Genomic DNA, 19,415 nt, shown 5'->3' on the forward strand with positions numbered 1-19,415 from the left:
GCAGTGGTTAAAGACAATGAAAACCCACAATAGTAAACTTATGAGGTGGGCTTTACATCTGCAAGATTATGACTTTGAAGTGAAGGTGGTCAGAGGGTCAATGAACTGTGTTGCTGACGCATTGTCAAGAAGACCCGAAGAGTGAAGACGGCGAAGAAACATGGACTATGTATAGTTTGTTGACCAAAAGTTAAATGTACCTGTTTATTAAACATGCGTGGTTTGTATTAATAAAGGTAACTTAATGTATTGTAAATGTTCATGTTAAATGCCTAAGTGATATATTTAACCTAGAGTGTAAGTATGGGATTGTGTTATTGTATATCTGTTTTTGTGTGTTTTGATCCTGTTTTGACTTGTAATTACTGCCAGGCTCCCATATAGATTAGATTATCGACATTATTTTTTCCCGAGAGTCCATCACATTGCATGCTGTGTGCCACTTCATCAAAAGACAACAACTTATATCTGCTTCTGTATTTAAAGCCTATGCTGTCATGTGGGACTGCGACAGTTCTCTGCATTTCCATTTCACTGCTTTTCTTCAAAAGTTTAAAGGGCATTTATCTCTCTGAAAGCCTGTGGAAAAACATGGAACAATGAGAAAATCACTGTTGCTGGAGATAGTTTCACAGCATGCTTACAGATACTGTATGGAAATATCTTTCTACAATAAACCCAAATATATGGTTATTCAAGTAGACATAGTTCCAGGATTGTTGGAGCACTTGGACAAGAATGATCCATAATACTGACCCCTGAAATGGCAAGAAGAAGAGAGAAATCCGATTGCATCAATGGATGGCTGTTTGCCCATTGGCACTTACTATACAGTATATGGTTTGGTCCTACTTTGTTGTACTCCTTAACAGTCCCTTCTACATCACAGAGGGCTCCAGAGAAACATGATTCTTTGTTTCCCACAGGATTCACATAGAAGAACTGGGAGCAAACAGAATCTGGGTGCAGTCAGACAGTGAGAAAGGTGAATGTCTGATCACAATGGAAAAGGTTGCTTTCTCCCTTAAAGTGACCCTCTCATCAATCATGGAATCACTCCAGCGCAGTCCCAAAAATTAGTAGCTCTTTGGCATAGGCTGGGGCTGGGCGGGAACACTGTTACCAGTACTTCATGCAGTTGCTGGGAAATAGCTCACATTAAACTGTGCTACAAGCAGTCAAAAGACAAACTATATGCTCATTTGGTCTTTTTCTGTTGTATTGGTAGATTCAAGTCCCATGCAAAATTCTCAGGACAGATAGATGTTAAGACTGATTCGGTTATAATAAAAAAAAGTTTCCTGCTAAACCTTAAAACCTGCAGACATGTGGAAGCAAAGAGAAACCATGTTTTTCCACTTCCTCAAAAGGTGGCTCTGAGGGATGTGCATGCATTGTCTTGAGTTGTCACAAGCTCCTTCTCCTTTGCCCTCCTCCTCTAGGTTGACCGTCTTCATGGCTGTGCTGACATTGGATGCAATAGCTTTAAACAACAATGTTGTGCTGCACCCAACTAGTAAATTATTCTCTTTCCTGCACTTCTTTTCTCGTTTATGTTACCATGAATGACCAGCTATAACAATCTGAACTCATCATTTGTTATTTTTTGACTAGCATATTTTAGCTTTCTCCATTTTAGGTCTTTCATGTTTTCTTGGTGTGTATTCATTCTCTTTAGCGCTAATTTCTAGCAAGGGCTACAGAGGCACTGTTGTCATGTTTGCATCCCTCCAGGAGCTCTACATATTTTGGGGGGTAAATTTCAATGAAAAAAATTTGATCACTTGATGTGAGGGACCTTTTCCGCATTACATTTAGAAAACAAACAATATTCTGGCTGTGGGCAGAATGCGGGAGCTGATGACAAAAGATCCAGGGTGACTGTGGCCTTTGGACATCTAGAGGCTGCCAACACCTACTGTAAGATTTCCCACAAAGAAGTGGAAAAGAGTTTAAGCCCATAAGGATTTGGCATTGGACTAGCCCCAGATAGCCGTAAATAGGATGGAGCTTACAAATGTAAAGTTCATTCCCCTTTTATCTGTCCTCAATGAAATCCAAGGGCTCAGCTGAACAATTCTGAAGCATCCAGAAGCATAGCATTTTTGCAGTGAACCATTCATGAACTTGATCAGTGCTGGGTGGGTAACCTCATGTTTTTAGTAGCAGCATGGGTATTTCTATAAATATGATAGAAAAATAACATTTTACATTTCTTCCCTGATTTTTGAACTCCAGGTACAGTGATGCTTGGAGATCAAAGGGAGTCAGAATCAGGATGCAGATGTAGTTTGTAATGTGCTTTGGATGGTAAGTGCAATGTGCTTTGTATTTGTAATGAGCTTTAGATGGGGAGAAAGAATTAAGGAATGTTTAGGCTGGAGGGTACAATTGTATGCGAAGAAGGTAGCGGTGATGGGGAAATTCAGCTGCTTACCTAAGAGTAGATTGATTGTCAGTCAAGCTTAAAACTGGGGAAGTAGTAGTAGAAAACAGCAATCACCTTACCTGACTTCCATCCTTATTTTGATCCTATTGTACATATTAGCCCAATAAAGCCTTTGACATACTGCAGTCAAACCCTTACTAAGATACAGAATTTCATCTCCTTCTATGATGTTTTATTGACAAATGCATCAGGACATTCCTTCCAAACTCCTCTCCCTCCCTTTCCTTTTCCACTCCTTCCAAAGTCCTCTCCACTCCCTTTCCTATTCTACTATATACTCCTTTCTGTGCCCCAAAAGCACAGTAATCTATGCACCCGGGTAGGTGGGGCTCATTAGCCTTGGAAGGCAGCTCATCTAGGAGAAGGAAAATTCCGATTTCAAACCTTCACTGCCTTGTGGCTATATCCACCGATGGAAAAGGGTTCAGGAGTTATCCTCGAGGCAAAATCCGGTGCCGGAGTCCCGGAGGCAGTTTGTGACATTCTGGCAACTCCTGTGACATCACTGGAACCAGTTGTATTGGCTCTTGCCTTTCCATTGGACTATTTCAGTGACATGGAACAGGGGGATTTTCTGCTTGGGTAACTGTCTATTCTTCATATTATTTTACCCAGGCTTCATGCTCTGGAGACAACACTCCAGCTTTGCATACAACATCAAAATAACACAGGTTATGAGGGGGTGCTGATAAGTATCGAGCCTTTCCCAGAAAAAATTGAGCTAGGAAGCTGTAACTGCCACACTATTCTACATATTCCCCCAGGAAGTCAGTACACTTGCGACATCTGTCCTGCAGCTTCTTAAGTCCCTGCAAATAAAATTCTTCTGACTGCTGGTGTAACCACTCATTTGCTGCATTAGTTGCCTCCATAACACTCCCAAATCGTTGTCCCTTTAAGTGTTTTTTGAGTTTGGGGAACAGATAATAGAAGGATCCAAGTTGGGAGAATAGGGTGGATGGGGCATCACTTATAAGCCTAAAGACCTCAGATTTGCCATTGTTTCACCTGCAGTGTGTGACAAGACATTGTCATGCAACAGGATGACACCTTTGGAGAGGTTTCCTTGATGTTTTTCCTTGATGTTTTGCCTCAACTTTGTCAATAAATCACAGTAATATTTTGCGTTGATGGTTGAACCCTGTTGGAGGCAGTCCACCAGCAGAACTCCCTTCTTCTCAGAAAAAATTTGCCATTTGCTTCTGCATCAACCTTTGTACTGGGAACTTCTTTGGCCTGGGGGAACCACGAACAGTAGATCCATGTCTCATCACCAGTTACCAGTTTGCCCAGGAAATCTGATTCATTTCTTGCAAAATGTTCCAAAACAGCCACTGATTACTCCATATGTTTCCTCTTTTGTTCAGTTGTCAAAAGTGTGGGGATCCGCTTTCCTGCCAGCTTTCTCATTTCCAAGTAGTTGTGGATAATGGCACCAACTCTCTCACAGGATATTCTCAGATATATAGCAATACTTTTAGCTGATATTCGGCAGTCCCCTATAATCATATCATGGATGGTTTTCACATTTGCAGGCAGAGACAGAAACAGGCCTTCCACTGGGTTTCTCACTTTCAACACCGAAATGGCCAGTTTTAAAATTGACAACCCAGCGTTTAACTGTTGCATATGAAGGGCCACTGTCACCCATAGTTTGTGATATTTCATCATGGATCTGCTTTACACCTTTCTCTTGGAGAAACAGGAACTTGATTATGGTCCTATGCTCTTCCACACTGAACTTTTCTGGAGGTGCTGCCATGTTCGCTTTGGACCTGAACATGAAAGATAAGTTAAAATCATAGGTAGTTGATTTTTGCACCATTGAATACAGACAAATTGGCCAATACACCCTGCAATTTATAGCTTCCTATCTCATTTTTTTCTGGGAAAGGCTCAATACTTATCAGCACCCCATCATATAAGTCTTTACTCGGTTGGTGTAGAACGTGATGCCAGGAGCTACTTCTGATGGTGGGAGAGGGCATTGCACTAGGTAGCTACCTCCCGCCTTAAGCTGGGCAGCCCCCAGCCAATGAGGTGCTGCCTCGCTATGGTCTGTTAACCTCACAGGGTGCGTGGGGTTTAGGGTGAAAGCCAACAAGCAGATTGGTAACCCTGCACCATGCAACAATCATAAGAAAACTTCTGCCCTAAAGTTGGGCACCTGGAATGTTCGGATAACAACTCCTGGCTTTTCTGACAACATGTAGGAAATAGATGACTCACGCAAGACAGCTGTCATCGACATGGAACTGAGTAGGCTGCAGATGAACATTGTTGCCCTGCAAGAGATGAGATTGCCAGACTCAGGATCTATCAAAGGGAAAAAAATTCTCATTCTTCTGACAGGGAAAACCATTGAATGAGTCCAGGGAATATGGTGTTGGCGTTGTAGTCAGAAATACTCTGCTGAGATCCATTGTTCCACCTACTGTGGGGAGTGAAACAATCCTGCCTCTGCAGTTTCACTCATCAGTGGGACTGGTCACCCTCATTAGTGCACATGCACCAACACTGTCGTCTACAACACAAGTCAAAGACAAATTCTATGATGATTTGTCAGCTACTATCAAAAAATCCCCGAGAGAGAGCCGCTGTTCATTACTGGAGACTTTAACACTAGAGTTGGTGTTGATCACAATTCTTAACCCACTTGTCTAGGTGGTTTTGGCATTGGGAAGATGAACGAAAATGGCCAATGCTTGCTGGAGTTTTGCTGTTACTATGGTCTTTGTGTCAGCAACACGTTCTTTAACACGAAGCTTCAATGCAGAGATTCTTGGAGACATCCAAGATCCAAGCACTGGCATCAGCTCGATTTGATCCTCACTAGATGCTCTAGCCTTCCCAGTATTATGATCACATGCAGTTATAAGGGTGCTGATTGAGATACTGATCATTCCGTGGTATGTAGTAGAGTAATACTGCAAACAAAGATATTGTATCACACGAAAAAGGAGGGAAGACCACGTATTGACATCAGCAAGACTCACAATCAAAGAAAAGTGGAGGAATTTGCCCAAGCGATTGAGGAAACCCTTCCAGGCCCGGCTGATGCAAATGCACCTGAACGATGGGAATATTTCAGGAACACTGTTTATAACACCGCCTTGTCCACATTTGGCAAGAAGACAAAAAAGACAGCAGACTGGTTCAAAGCCCATTCAGAGGAGTTGATGCCAGCCATCGACGAAAAGAGGAGAGCTCTAGCAGCTTATAAAGCCTGTCCTAGTGAGTACAACTTGCCAGCACTTCAAGTTGCTCATAGCAAAGTCCAACGGGCTGCCAGGAGATGTTCTAACGATTATTGGCTTCAGCTCTGCTCTCAGATACAGATAGCAGCGGACACAAGTAACATCAAGGGGATGTATGAAGGTATCAAGCAGGCTTTAGCAATATAGAAGAAACCTGCTCCTTTGAAGACTGCCACAGGTGTGAGCATTCAGGACCGAGCACAGCAGATGGAACACTGGGTGCAGCACTACTCTGACTTATATTCTGGAACGAACATAGTAACAAAAAAGGCATTAAATAACATTGAGTGCCTGCCTGTTTTGAAAGAGTTGGACATTGAACCAACTTTAGCAGAAATAAAAGTGGTCTTGGATTCCCTCGCCTCTGGCAAAGAAACCCAGGAAGGATAACATCCCTGTTGAAGTGCTGAAGTGCTGTAAAGAGATTAGCACCACTGAGCTGTATGAAATCTTTTGTCTTTTCTAGAGGGAATGTGGAGTACCACAGGACATGAAGGATGCAAACATTGTCACATTGTATAAGAACTAAGGAGACAGGGGCGACTGCAATAACTACCTGCTGAAGAGCTCCAACAACTTATAAATCGTTTTCGTAAAGCCTGCCAAGACTTTAGATCAACAATCAGCCTGAAGAAAAGACAAGTTATGGGCCAGGGCGTGGACTCACCTCCCTCTATTACCATCGCTACACAAGTATTGGAGGTTGTTCATGACTTTGTGTACCTTGGCTCAACGATCTCTGACATTCTCTCACTATATGTCTAGCTGGATAAATACATTGGCAGCTACCATGTTCTCTAGACTCACAAAGAGAGTATGGCTTAATAAGAAGCTGACAGCATATACAGTACCAAGATCCCGGTCTATAGAGCCTGTGTCCTGAGCACACTCCTGCACAGCAGTGAGTCCTGGACCCTTTGTGCACAGCAGGAGAGGAAGCTGAACACATTTCATATGCATTGTCTCTGACGCATTTTTGGTATCACCTGGCAGGACAAAGTTCCAAATAGAGTAGTCCCTAGAACAGCTGGAATTTTTAGCATGTATACATTACGGAAACAGCAACATCTACCTGTATGTTGGCTTGGGCATGTCATGAGAATGGCTGACAGTCGGATTCCAAAAGATCTCCTGTATGGAGAATTAGTGCAGGGAAATCGCCCCAGAGGGAGACCACAGCTGTGATACAAGGATATCTGCAAGCAGGATCTGAAGGCATTAGGAATGGACCTCAATAGATGGGAAACTTTGACATCTGAGTGTTCAGCCTGGAGGCAGGCGGTCCAGCATGGCCTCTGCCATTTTGAAGAGACACTTGTCCAGCAGGCCGAGGCAAAGAGACAGTCCCGAAACCAGCAAAATCAGGAAGCTGGACAGGGGACAGATTGTATTTATCTTTAGTGTGGAAGGGATGGTCACTCTCGAATTGACCTTCTCAGCCACACTAGATGCTGTTCCAGGACCTCTATTCAGAGCATGTTACCATAGTCTCTTGATACTGAAGGATGCCTACAAACATCAGGTGTTACTTATTGCCTATGAACACATACCCCAGCAGCCTTTTACCAGCTACATAAGATCTACCATTTAGACAGTAGAGCGGAGCAAATGCTGGATATGTGAACAGTTGTTACGTTTGTTGTATGTTGTTAGTGTTGTATATTAATTGCTAGGGATACTCCATTTTGGGCGTCTACGTTGTTGAAAGTGTCATTCACTTTGCTGGTTCTTATGCTCATCCCTTCGTTTATTCTCTTTCTTTTCCCAATTCAATAATTGCTTAGGCACAGCTATCACTGTTTTAAACCATTCCCCTAAGTACAATAAAGCCTATATTGCAACTGATCTGTACTGACTGTAATTATCCTGAGTGCATATAGCGAATTACTGATCCTAACCGTTCAACTGTTACAACTGATTTTTCTCCAGTCTCTTTAGTACAGGGCTTAACGTGGAATATAGAGAACATAAGAACACATAAATTGCTTTACTAGATCAACACCTAAAGTACATGAAGCCAGCACTCTGTCTCCAACAATAAACAGTGAAGTGTCTTCATTCCTAAGCAGAGTCTAATATAACCAAACAACAACAAGAAAACACACAAATCCTATTCTCTCTACCCGTCTCCCGTGCCCTCTCTTAGTTTCCAACAACCAAACATAACACTGCATGCAGCCAGGCAGACATTTTCTGGCTTGTCATGGCTATTCTCAATTGATAGGGTTATCTTTCACTATTTTGTCTGATCTTTTAAAACACTCATAATATTTAGCCCTTGATTAGGATCATGACCATGGTCTGGGGGAGGAGATAATTCTTCATCCATCTTCATGGTCCCAGTGAAAACCACCCCACCCCACCCCATTCCTCAAGTTGCTATTAACTGCAGGGTAAGAGGAGGCTCTTTGTTCTATATTTTATTAGATGTGTATTTTAATGCAAATAAATTAAAATTTATTCTGTCAAGCAGTATATATATTAAATAAACAAATAAACAAATAAATAAACAAACAAACAAATAATCAATCAATCAAACAAATAATCAAACAAACAAACAAACAAACAAACAATCAAACAAACAAACAAACAAACAAACAAACAAATAAATAAATAAATAAATAAATAAATAAATACATAAATACATAAATAAATAAATAAATGTTGGCGCCGAGATTTCTCTTGTAGCTTGTAATGGGTTTTAGGGTGGCAGTAAGATTCTACCAGAATTATTTAAAACCATTTAAATATAAAAATGTATTTATTTATTTAAAATATTTTTGCTCTACCTTTCACTTTACAAGGGATCCAAGGTGGCTTACGTCAGTAGAAGGCCATGTTTAAAAGCTACAAACAGTAAGTATGCAAATATTACAAAAGAATCAAACAAATATCACACTAAAACAGTAAACAAGTTCCACAGATCAACAGCCAGGGTGTCAAATAGGGGTCCCTCAGCACCACCTTCTGAGTTCTCCCCTCCAGGAAGAACCAAAGCCATTTTAAAGCAGTGCCTCTAAGTCCTATCCTAGAGAGAGGATATCATGGTCTATGCATGGTCTCAAAAGCCACTGAGAGGTCCAGCAGAACCAAGAGGGACACACTCCCACTATCCAGTTCCTGATGTAGATCATCCACCAAGGCAACCAAAGCAGTTTCCATCCCATAACCTAGTCTGAAATCACACTGAACTGGATCTAGATAATCTGTGTCATCAAGGAACCCTTGGAGCTGAGGAGCACATGGCCCACTCTTGCACCTTGCCCAGGAATGAAATATTAGAGACTAGCTGATAATTAGAGATGGAAGTATTTGTATTCATATACAAATACCCTCGCACAGGTGAACATAATGAGGGTCCGGCCCCCTGGGGGCTGAGACAGCCCTCTCCCCTGTCTCCCCTTAGTGATTTGCTGCCAACAATGGCTGGGAACTTACTCTGTTGCAATAAGGCATTCACCACTCCTCCTACCCACTCAATCAGTCCTTTTCTGGCAGCTTTTATAAGCCCAGAGGGGCAAGGGTCCAACAGACAAGGGGTAGCCTTCATCTCTCCAAGGGTCCTATCCATATCATCAGGCTTGAAGAACTGAAAGTTATCCATATTCATCAACATATAACCAGTATATATAACATATAACTGTATACTTTTCAGAAGTGCTTATTTTGAACATTATAACACAGAGTTGTCCTTGGTAGCCAATAATTTGTAAACATGTTTCAGAAACTGTGCATTACTATCTCCCCCCTTGAGCCTGGGTTTCTTGAGTCCTAGTCTGACAGTAACCGCTACACCACATTGGCTTCCACCTGTCCATATCCATGTGGGATTGGTTTAGAAAAAGCCAAAATGTTTTTGGCTCTTGAAATAAAGATCATGTAGTGATCTTTCATTCAGTGTATTTGCAAGAAGAACTCTGAAAAGTCTCATTTTCTAAACTATGCAGATCAATACCAGTATATGATAGGTTTGTTTCATATAAGTGTTGTCAATTACATATTTTATTCAAAACTCAATATCTGGTGCTTTGCTGAGTTAATGGGGCAGTTGTTTTCTAAAGAGGTGTAGTTATAGATCTGTTGCCATGCAGAAGGAAAGTTTGTAATATCCATTCCCCTGAAGTACATGGCTAAGAAAGAGAAATCTAATCAGGTTTGTAGGGCCCCACTGTGACAAAGCTTGTAAGAAGTGAAAGCAACTGGAGGCCAGAATGAAGGGAAGCACATAATTGTAACAATATAGTTACTAAAAGCTAAATATTTGTTCTCCCAACGGGCTATTAACAGATTCCCCAAACATCTGCTACCCAGGTAGGAGTGTATAAGTTTTTTTCACATGCAGGCTGGGTTCAACAGAACCTGCATTTAAAATGGAAAAACAAGAAGCTAGCACCTAGCAAAAATAAAACAAGAACCTAGCAGATTTCCCTGTATTGCCATCATGGTACAGTGGTTAAACTGCAGTACTGCAGCCAAGTCTCTGTTCACAACCTGAGTTTGATCGTAATGAGCTCAGGTAGTCAGCTCACAATTGACTCAGCCTTCCATCCTTCTGAGGTTGCTAAACTGACTAATCAGCTCACAGGGAGATGCAATGTATAGCCTGCATACACAAATTTTAAACTGCCCAGAAAGTGCTTTAAGCATTACGGGATGGTATGTAAGCAGCACAATTTGCTTTGCTTTATATGTATTATGAACACAGACATCTACAGCTGTGCCCAGGAAAAATACTGTATCAGAAACTGTCAATGATGTTTGCTAACTTATAAGAGACAGCCATTGCCCTTCTATGTCATTCATACCCATGGCAAGTAAAGCCCTAGCCTATAAGTGCCATGGCTCTAAAGGGGTAAGGAAGTTATTCAGTATTTATGAGGCCTGACTCAAATCCATTGTATATCCTAATACTGTAGTTACCTACTGTGTTTACTGGAGACAGTGAAAGACTGGGAAGATATGGGTTCAAATCCAGACTCAGTCAAGAAAACTCACAGGCAGGGGGAATGGCACTGGGAAACCACTCCTTAAAATATTTCTCTTACCTTGAAAACCCTATCAGGATCACTACAGGTCAGAAGCAACTTGACAACACATAGCACACACACAGTTTAGATCATCCTTCTCCAGCCTAGCACCCAACCTAGGTGCATTATACAACTGCCATCAAAGTAATGGGCATGCTGAATTTACATAATGGGAATTGCAATCCAACATATCTGTAAGACGGATGAGGAAGGTTCCAGGCATAGGACTTTTCTATATTTCGGACTACAGCCCCAAGAGGTTTGCAGGAATTCCCCCAGCCAGAATTCTGAGGGCTGTGGCCCAAAAAAAAATCAAAGTATTTTCAGATGTTTTAAATCACTTGCAGTTGAGGAATGAAAGCTCCATCTGGGACTTGATTTGTCTGCACGAAGATGGGAGAAGTGGCTGGGTAGGGCTAAGCTCTGTAGGAGTTGCAAGGCATTAGGGGTTCTGTAGTCTCCCTGCCTATTATGCTCTGTATCACGTGCAGTAAGTACACATATTTTCCTCTATCTCTATGTTGTAAAAATACAGGATCATTTTACTCTGGCAAGAACCAGCCTCTTTGGGTACCTGGAGAGAGAGAGAGAGAGAATTACCACAACCTGACACAGGAATTTTGATTTTATAATATAGAGTTTATTTGAAAGATTATAGTTTCTGCAGAAAGGACGTGACAGGAGACAGTTCAAATCATGTCATCCTGATAATAGAAAAGAAGATGTTTACCTTTACACAAATTGTAAGAAGCTCAAGAAATAGTTTCAAGATGTTCCTTAGTCAAGGAAAGTCAAGGGTAGCTTGTCCAGCAATCCTGCCCTCAACTTATCCTTAGCTAGTAATACAGTCATGGCCAAAAATATTGGCACCCTTGCAATTCTCTCAGAAAATGCAACCCTTCTCTCAGAAAATTGCAGCTGCAAATGTTTTGGTACTCACATGTTCATTTCTTTGGTTTGTGTTGGAACAACACAAAAAAACAGAGAAGAAAAATCTGATACAGTCCCACACAGAAACTCAAAAATGTACTAGCTAAAATTATTGGCATCCTGTAAGAAATAATTGCTTTTCAAGCATATGATGCTCCTTTAATTTGTATTTAGACACACCTGTCACAAGTAAGAGGTGTGGGCAATATAATAATCACACTTGCAACCAGTTAAGATGGAGAAAGGGTCACTCAACCTTTGTTTTGTGTGTGACACTGAGCATAGAGAAAAGAATGAAGTGTCAAGAGTTGTCTGTGGATCTGAGAGAAAAAATTGTGGAAAAACATTGACAATCTCAAGGCTACAAGTCCATCTCCAGAGATCTTAATGTTCCTGTGTCTACTGTGCACAATATCATCAAGAGGTTTACAGCCCATAGCACTGTAGCTAACCTCCCTGGTTGTGGGCGGAAGAGCAAAATTACTGAAAAATTTTAACAAAGGGTTGTTCAAATGGTGGATACAGAACCCAGATTAACTTCCCAGCAAATTCAAGCTGATCTGCAGACACAGGGTACAATAGTGTCAGCTGGCACTATCCATCACCATCTGAATGAAAAGGGACACTATGGTAGGAGACCCAGGAGGACACCATTGCTGACACAAAGGCATTAAAAAAAACAAGACTGAAGTATGCCAAAACCTATGTGACAAAACCACAATCCTTCTGGGAGAACGTACTGTGGATAGATGAGACAAAAGTAGAGCTTTTTGGTCAAGGACATCTTGGCACTGTTTACAGAAAAAGAAACGAAGCATTCAAAGAAAAGAACACAGTCCCTACAGTCAAACATGGTGGATGTTCAAAGATGTTTTGGGGTTGCTTTGCTGCTTCTGGCACTGGATGCCTTGACTGTGTGAACGGTATCATGAAATCTGATGATTACCAAAGAATTTTGGGGCACAACGTAGTGGCCAGTGTCAGAAAGCTGCGTTTCCACCACAGGTCATGGGTCCTCCAGCAGGACACACTTCAAAAAGCACTCCAAAATGGTTACAAACAAAGTGCTAGAGAGTTCTGAAATGGCCAGCAATGAGTCCAGATCTGAATCCCACAGAACACCTGTGGAGAGATCTCAAAACAGCAGTTGGGAGAAGGCACCCTTCAAATCTGAAGGCCCTGGAGCAGTGTGCAAAAGAGTGGTCTAAAATTCCAGTAGAGAGGTGTAAGAAACTCATTCATGGTTACAGGAAGCAATTGATTTCAGTTATTTTTTCCAAAGGGGGTGCTACCAAATATTAAGTTAAGGGTGCCAATAATTTTGGCCTGTGCATATTTTGGTTTCTGTGTGAGATTGTATCAGATTTGACTTTTCTTCTCTTTTTTTGGTGTTCCAACGCAAACCAAAGAAATGAACATGTGAGTACCAAAATATTTGCAACTGCAACAATTTTCTGAGAGAAGGGTTGCATTTTCTGACAGAATTGCAAGGGTGCCAATATTTCTGGCCATGACTTTATGTGATGGACATAAATATATGGAAACATTTAAATTACTGAGGTGCCTTCTCATAACCTTGTTGACACTTTGTATATAGACAAACCAGTTCCTTCACAGAGATGTGCTGAATGTTACCATCCTGTTGTTATTGTGTTTCGTAAATGTCAAGCACTATAGTTTGAAGTTTTGTTTCCCCGTCCCTCATCTGTTCTATTCCTTCGATGGAGTGGAGACAGCTGCATTTCTCAACCTTGTTTTTCACGAGAAAGCAATTCCTGTTCTGGTGTTTAGCAGGTGAGGGAATTCCATTGGTCAGCTATGTATTTGAATGAGGCTTTGTTTCACTGGCCTCTGGTAACATAAAAATTTAAAGACATAAATATAATGAGTATAGAGGAAAATATGTATCAAGGAGAAAAAAAAGGGGAAATTGGATTTTTCCTACAGTGAGCCTGTGGAGCTGTCCAACAGATCAGGACTTTTCCAGCTTTTCTGAAAAGCAAAGGAGATGTCTATGGATAGCCACAGAAAGCTAAACTCAATAAGGTGTTGGCCCAAGGAAAGGCAAAGTACCAGTTAAAGAGCTTTATACTTTTCTGCCACCCTGGAGCACCAAAAGGGTCCTACTGCAGAACATGCTCAAGTAGGCCTCAGGAAGAGGAGACAGTCAAAGAGGAACTGTGTGTTTGTCTGGCCTTCCAGTTGGATTGGCCTCCCACTTTGAACCTGGGGCTCTGTTTGTGTTTTTTATGGATCTGAAGCTGAGAGATCAAAACCTGTCAAGAACGTAAAAGAAACTTCATTAAATTCTTCAGTATCTTTTCCCAAAAAAAACTTCCCTCTCTTCATACATGTTCCAGGCTAACAGCAATTCTGGTCCCTTGTGAAGAGAAAGAGTCTGCTCATAGTCTTCAGCAGAATACATACGTATTTAGTACTTAACCTTAAGTAGACTGTTTGCTTTTCTCACCATTACCTGAGTGGAACACCCTTCATAGTTGTGACAGGACACTCTCCCCTAACATGGCTGCAGTCCAGGAAGTATTCCAGCCTCTGCTTACTATCTCAGTATTTGGCCCAAAAGACTTATGTACTCATCATAGGCTACTGAGATAGAGCCATTCACAGCAGTGTCCATGCTTCATCTTGGTTACATGTGTCTATCTTTGAGTCTAGTTGAAGCAGGATGAGAAAGAGAAGTATAGTACAGGTATAGTCCCTACCACCTCTGCTAGTCACCTGCCCACTATATTGCTGCAGGCCCCAAAATTCAGCACTCAAAAGGGTGAAGTCTCAGAATATCCCCTCTACAATGCTCTGTAGTAACACAGTGGCTCAACCATTGCCTTTTCTATATCTGAGAGTACAGCTGTCTGTTTATATAACTTTCTTCTTATGACAGCTTCACTGCTATTGATCTATATCCAGGTACCATTCAAAGTGTTGCAGAATTCTGAATTTCTTGTAAAATTCTCTTTTTGCTGCATAGTAGAATTACATAGAATTACATGGAGAACAGTTTCAAGTTCCCCGAGTCCACCACTTTCTTATTAACTGGCAATTAAAGTCTTAATAACTCACTCTGAGACACTTGTAAGAGAAAGAATAAAACATGCTTCTCTACTTAGCTGATTGAAATTAAAACTTGTGTATACTACTTTCTTTACTGCACACATGCTAGAAACCAACTGAACAGATCAACAGCATCAAACAGCTGCCACCAACCAATGAGATAAAGGGATAGAACACTCAGCAGAGAGGTGGGACTTTCTTTGGATTCAAAAGACAGGAAGGAACAACTGGTTAATGCTGAATAGACAATCACCTTAGCTCAGAAAAGCCCCTTCTAGTTATTCAAACTACAGACAGCATGTAAGGTGAAGTAAATAAAATCAATCCAGTTATGACATATAAACCCACATACAGTTTGGTTCTGGGCTGCCTGAAGGATTGCATTCCCCCATATGAGCTTGATCAGCTTTGAGATCTTTGAGGGAGGCTATTCTTTCAGTCCTGGTTTCAGGGGCTCATTTAGTGGGAATGTCAGATGGCCCTCTTGATGCTTTTTCCCAAAGGAGACTAGACTAACCCACTTCCTCTCGTCCTGCTGTCAAATACCTTTTTATTAAGTTAATTTACCAGCTGCCAAGGAAGATGCTGTATTCTTCACTTGTTAAAACTTATGTGCTTTTAAAATTGTGTCATAGTATCAAAACTAGTTCAACTTTATTATTACTATTTTCTGTTTCTTTGTTTTGTTTATTTTTAAAAAAACTTGCTGTTTGCTGCCTTGAGTCCCAGCTTTGGGAGAAAAGCAGGACATATTGTAAATAAATCAAAGCACTAAATATTGCTAAAACTCACAAGATATCTGAAATTAGCAAAAGCGCACTGGAGGACTATAAAATATTGTTTGGGCACTGACTGTGCAGGAATGGCAAAGCCCTCCCTCACTCCCACTAGTGCCACATTTTCACTCTGAAACTTGGCCAAAGCTACTAGCAAGATGGTTGGCATACCTCTCCTGGCCTCAGGTTGAAAACTGCCTGTGACTAAACTCTGACACCAGCAAAATGTTCACTCCAGCTCTCTTCTGCAGTAGTGACATAAAACCATACTGTAGCCACAGGGCAGAGCCCTTGAGCTGAGGAGGTAGGCCCCCAAGAGCCCAAATTTATCACAAAATGTGGGCGGCCATTTCCTGGCTTCCTCTATTGCCTGTGATCTGAATCACTGCTGCCCTACAACAGAGAATTGCATGAATAAATTACAATATTCTACTTATTACTCCTTGTGTTTTATGGTCTGCCTGCCTTTCTAAATTACTCTGTTTCCTTGAAGATTTACTGTAGCACCTTATAGTAGAGGTACAGGATTCCTTTCAACAAATTATAAGGACAGTAACTGATGCAATCCTTACTTATGTATATTAGTTGAGATATTTATAGGCTTCACAATAGTCTTAGGAATGACTGTCATCATACAGGAGAAGTCACGTGACATCTGGATTGCATATGCTGATCATCACTACATCCCAGAAACAGACATGCCCCTTATGGAGCCAGATCTTGGGAACAGGCACAATTGCTATTGCGGGAGGCAATGGGAAAGCTGTTTCCCCACTGTAGTATCAACTGATCCAAGACGAAATTCAGAAGCTTCTGTTCTCCTCACTTTACCCAAATCACAATGATGTCCTGTGGGGTTAGTTCACACATTCACATGTCAGAGGTATACAATATTCAGGTGCAAAGCTGTCGAATTACGTAATTAGAGGTGGGCCAGTCCCAAAGCCCAAGTGGGCTAACTGCCCATACATTCCTATTTTATTTAGTTACTTATATCCTACCTTTCTTCCCATATGAGGCAGCTCAAAACATGGTCAAACATACCATATAACTAAAAGCACAATAAAAAGTATTATCGAAATGTACTTAAAACAATTATCTTATTGAAAACAAATCATTTAGTATGATTCTAAAACAAGGTACAAATACATATAGGAAAACAAAGGGAATGCACAGCATCCTTCGTTAGAAACCCCACCTCAAGAGCAGTCAGTTGCCAATGGCCTATCTGAATAGAAAGGTCTTTGCCTGCTACTGAAAGGACAACGGACGTGGGGGCAAGTCTAACCTCCTTTGGAAGAAAGTTCTCGGGTTTGGGAAAATCCCTGTCTTACGTTCTCACCAAACATGCTTGTTGGGATATGATTTCAGTGAGATGTAAGAGCAGGCTGTTACTTGTAAAGACTATACTATTTTTTGATTATAATCCCCTCATACTCACCAAACAGTAAATCCTGTTGATTACATTGGTGTTTAATCCTGAGTAGACAAGGAGAGGAGGAGGGTGTAGTGTATGGAGTGTCAGGCTAGCAGATCAGAGTTCAAATCTCCACTCAGTCACGAAAATTCACTGGGGTGTAGCAAAGATAAACCATCCCTTGAAAGTTGAACATACCTTAAAAACCGTGCGAGGGTTACCATAATTCTGAACTGACATGGCACATAGCAACAAGCAAAGATCCTTAACAACACTCTGAACTGTGCTTAGGCAGTGCCCAATAGCTGCTGGAACATTTGTAACATGGGCATTATTTGTTCCTTGTAATCTCCCTGTGGCCAGGTCAGGCATTTCCACAAACTGCTAGGCACACACAGACCTTACTGAAAAGAAACTCCACTACTTTCTTTACACACAGAGTCAGTGTTCCCAGCCACCCATCTTGGTAACTATGTTTATTATCCAGGAAGAACAAGAGTCCGGCACACACATACGTACTTACCTCTCAAAAAATCCTGCTCACAGGCTTGGGCTATACAGACTGAAAAGGGCAGGGTCCTTACCACTAACTGTAGTCCTTTGTGGGGTCATGTGTGAATTTACACATATGGGTTCATTCTGTACTTGCGCAAACATCCTTGGAATCTTCTAGAATCTAGAAAAAGAATGTTGAGCCACACTCTCTCCACCATGGATTCTCCCTACCCTGAAGGGTCTACTCTAGTTGTGACCTACTTTAGCATATTAAGTTGCAAATAGAGTAGGATGATTTGAATCAGTAGACCTTATGGAGGAGCTGACTTACCAAATTCCCACTCATTCAGTGGACCACTAGTGTGATTTACCATCGTAAGCAACAGAATTTCAGACAATAAAATATGATCTTGTGGCCACTTAATATTAGCTAATTCTCTTAACAAGAACTGCAGATCTAATAAAGAGAGCTCTGTGATGTTTTTTAATTGCAGCTTGCACATTGAAGATAAGGGCTAAGCACCAACTAAATTATGACTAATGAGAGATTAAGAGTTTGAAATAATGACATCTTGGAATCATACTCTGTCATTAACTCTTTTCTTTACAAAGATGCAGAAAGCAATCAAAATTTTGTGCAAATCCTGCTCTCCTACATTAAAATAATAATGAGCTTATTCTAATTGAGTAAACCAAGTGTCACCCATAACAGAATTATTGAGTGTTCAGGAATTTCTAAGGTCTTATTTGCTGGATAATAAATTAGTTTGTTTAACTTGAAACAAGTATGGTTTTGTGGAAGTTCATTGCTTCCTTAGAATGTGAAATTGTTTTATGCGAACTAAGTGCAATGTCAACAAACAAGGTCCTTTATTATTATTTATCATATTTTCGGTTGAATGGAGAGTCTACTCTTGCCATTCCTTGCAGGTCATACTATTTTCCCTTTGTTTCCTCTCTTCCTTTCCCACCATCCCCATCTTTAACTCAGTGTGGATTAGATAGTGATACCAGAGCGTGTGTACATCATAAAATAATCACAATGAATTGGATTAATCACTGGATGATGCACAAAATAATCTGACATTTTCAAGATTTATTGTGTACATTCACACTCCACCTTAAATATGAATTAATATTTTAGTTTACATTTCTCCGCAATTTATTGTAAATAAAACAAATCATATTCATTAGAACATTGTAAGGCTTTGAGGCTGCCTTCATATACATAGGATTCCACAGAAGTGGCATTGTCTTGATTTTATGAAACAAACCATAACAAACAGCTATCTTCTTTAAGTTTTCTTTCCCTGCAACCCTGCTTGCCTTTATGATCTCACAAGACAAAGGATGTTGTTGGTGATAGCTTGTGCATTTTTCTGTCCTTTGCACACTTTTTTCTGCCTTTTTGGTTGGCTGATAAAGCTGAAAATACCAAATGAAGGCTATTGTAGTTTGAAAATATATGCAAAAAGAGGAATCACTGGAAAAGACAATAACGCTGGGAAAAGTTGAAAGCAGCAAGAGAAGAAGACTGAATAAGGCTCAATAAAGGGAACACATCATTTAATTTTCAAGACCTGAGCAGAGCTGTTAATGATAGAACCTTTTGGAGTTCATTAATTCTTAAGACCATCATAAGTCACAAGCCCCTTGATGATACTTAATATAACATAGAGATATCACCTCATTATAGACTAGAATTTATTTTGTGCCAGTATGTCTGTCACTGCTTTTACTATCAGACTCTATTTTCAGTTAGTAAGTACAGTGGGCATAATCCAGTCAAAATTAAATCTGTGTGACACAATTCACTGCATTAATATTAAAGGTATTAATGTTAATATATAAGGTCCTTAGCAGTTTGGGGCCTTGCTACTTATTGCAGCGCTTCTCCCTGAGATCATCCACCTGTTCCACCTGCTTCATTCAAATGGTGATGCTGTGGGTTGCCACCCCAAAGGAAGGCCGGAAATCTATGCCTAGATAGTT

General features: G+C 40.8%; 1 long non-coding RNA gene across 1 annotated transcript; it reads left to right on the top strand.

Annotated features, from left to right (window-relative positions):
• Nucleotides 1-2,237: 2,237 nt before the first annotated feature.
• LOC144588600 (uncharacterized) lies at nucleotides 2,238-7,551 on the top strand. Its single transcript, XR_013544220.1, has 2 exons — nucleotides 2,238-2,310; nucleotides 4,663-7,551. It is a non-coding gene; the product is annotated as an uncharacterized LOC144588600 (long non-coding RNA).
• Nucleotides 7,552-19,415: the final 11,864 nt, after the last annotated feature.

This window comes from Pogona vitticeps, chromosome 4 (assembly GCF_051106095.1).
Source record: "Pogona vitticeps strain Pit_001003342236 chromosome 4, PviZW2.1, whole genome shotgun sequence".
In the NCBI taxonomy this organism is placed as follows: Eukaryota; Metazoa; Chordata; class Lepidosauria; order Squamata; family Agamidae; genus Pogona; species Pogona vitticeps.